This window comes from Rissa tridactyla, unplaced genomic scaffold (assembly GCF_028500815.1).
Source record: "Rissa tridactyla isolate bRisTri1 unplaced genomic scaffold, bRisTri1.patW.cur.20221130 scaffold_778, whole genome shotgun sequence".
Classification (NCBI taxonomy): domain Eukaryota; kingdom Metazoa; phylum Chordata; class Aves; order Charadriiformes; family Laridae; genus Rissa; species Rissa tridactyla.
In genome coordinates, this window is record NW_026529998.1 from 1 (window position 1) to 2,500 (window position 2,500).

Consider the following 2,500-nt stretch of genomic DNA (forward strand, 5'->3'; position numbering starts at 1 on the left):
CGGCCGTCAGGTCTACCTCGCTCCGGGGTCGGTATCGGCTGTCAGGTCTACCTCGCTCCGGGGACCGGATCGGCTGTCAGGTCTACCCGGCTCCGGGGACCGGTTCGGCTGTCAGGTCTACCCCGCTCCGGGGACCCGACCGGCTGTCAGGTCTACCTCGCTCCGGGGACCGGATCGGCTGTCAGGTCTACCCGGCTCCGGGGACCGGATCGGCTATCAGGTCTACCCGGCTCCGAGGACCGGATCGGCTGTCAGGTCTACCCGGCTCCGGGGACCGGATCGGCTGTCAGGTCTACCTCGCTCCGGGGACCGGATCGGCTGTCAGGTCTACCCGGCTCCGGGGTCGGTATCGGCTGTCAGGTCTACCCCGCTCCGGGGACCCGACCGGCTGTCAGGTCTACCCGGCTCCGGGGACCGGATCGGCTGTCAGGTCTACCCGGCTCCGAGGACCGCGTCGGCTGTCAGGTCTACCCGGCTCCGGGGACCGGATCGGCTGTCAGGTCTACCCGGCTCCGAGGACCGCGTCGGCTGTCAGGTCTACCCGGCTCCGGGGACCGGATCGGCTGTCAGGTCTACCCGGCTCCGGGGACCACCTCGGCTGTCAGGTCTACCCGGCTCCGGAGACCGGACCGGCTGTCAGGTCTACCCGGCTCCGGGGACCGGATCGGCTGTCACGTCTACCCGGCTCCGGCGGTACTTAGTGCCGGAGTGGCCGGGTAGACCTTGTGTCCGGAGCACGCACTTCCAGCCGCCGAAGGGGTCGCTGTTTTTCGTTACCTCCAGTTGTGTCATCGTAAGAGGCGGCGTGTTTGGCGCGCCTCCCCGGTGGGCAGTGCCTGCGCTCTTGAGGCCGTCCGGGGGTAGAGACGTGATTTTCCGTATATGGGAGGGAGTACTTACTCGGCTGCTAAGGGCTTCCAGCGCGAACGCGCATCCTGCGGGCTGACTTCCCGCTGAAAGCAGAGGTGAGGGGCGGCACCTCTGGCTACTCTCCTGGCAGACATGCGTGCATTACCGAACGAAATTTGTTGCTCCGGGGTAGGCGTCTCCCCGCTGGGCAGGGCGAAGAGCGGTGGCCGGCGGCGGTCACCGGCACTTTCGAATGCCGGAAGACCGGGGGAGACAAGCCTGCCGCGGCTTTCCCCCGGTCCTCTCGTGCTCAGTCCCCAGGGAACCGTGCTCCCGAGCGGGTGGACGGCGGCAGCCTCCCGCTCCCCCCCGCATTTTGCCTGATCCACACCCGCAGCCAGCGCCCGCTGAGGCGTTCACCCAGGGGCGCGCCGCGGAGGCTCCACGCCGGACCTCTCGCAGACGTCGCCTCCTCGCTCGCACGCAGGGCCCCGCGTCTGTCTGGCCGTCCACCCCCGGGTGGCGGTTGGCGCGCGCGGCTGTCGGCTGTCCCAGGACTGTGGCCGTGGGGCCTCGGGAGCGCTCTTTGCTCCCCCTCGATTCTCTTGCTTTTCTCTATCACCGATCGTTCTGGCATACCCGGGGCGCGTCGGAGGGGCTGCGGGGCGGGCCGGCCGTCAAACGCCGGTGTTCAGGTCCCGTAGCACCCCTCCACCAGACGCGTCCCTCTCACTCGCACGCAGGGCCCCCGTGTCTGGTTGCCCACCCCCGGGTGAGCGGCTGGCACGCGCGCGGCTGTCGGCTGTCCCAGGACCGTGGCCGTGGGGCCTCCGGGAGCGCTCTTTGCTCCCTCCCGTCTCTCGCCTTTTCTCCTATCCCCGATCGATGAGGCATTTCGGGTCGCGTCGGAGAGGGCCCTCGGCGGGCCGGCTCCTCCGTGCTCTCCGTCCCGGGGAGGCGCGGCGGTGTCCGGTGTTCAGGCAGGGTGGTCTCCTTTCCAATTCGCTTCCCGTCGCACGCGAGGTGTCAGCCCTCCCTTCCCGGGAGCGGCTTCACCGAACCCAGCTCTGTGACGGCCGTGTGGCCCCGCGAGTTTCTCAGGTGTCCTAAAGCACGCCGGGCGCCGGTGCCGGCCTCGGTCCGGGTGCCCCGTGGGTGCCGGCTGCGAGCAGCGCTGGGCGGCGGGGGCGGCTTAGCCAAGGCAAGAGAATTCCGGGCAAGGCAAGCTGAGCCGAGCGAGGCGGCCGTCACCCGCCCGGGTGGCGGGCCCCCTGCGGCGCGCCGCGGGCGGCAAGGGGGGCGTCCCCCTCCGCCGCTGCCGCCGCTGCTTCTGTCGCCCTTGGTGCCGCACCCCCGCCCGCTGCCGAGCGAGCCGCCCCGACCGAAAGGGGCCTCGGTCGCCGGGTCGCGCCCGCCTCGGCGGGTCGCCGTCTCCTCTAGCACGTCCGGAGCTCCCGCGGCAGAGGTTTCGAGGGGGCGAGTCGCCTTCGCCCCCCTCATCGCCGATCGCCTGCGATCGGCAGCCGGCCGGCGTCGTGGGAGGGTCAGCCCCCGCCGGTTCCGTGCCGCGTCAGAGCCGCGATAGCGTCCGAAAGAAAAGGGGAAAAGCCGCGCAGCGGGTCCCGTGTCTCCTTGGCCGCGGCGGCGCGGG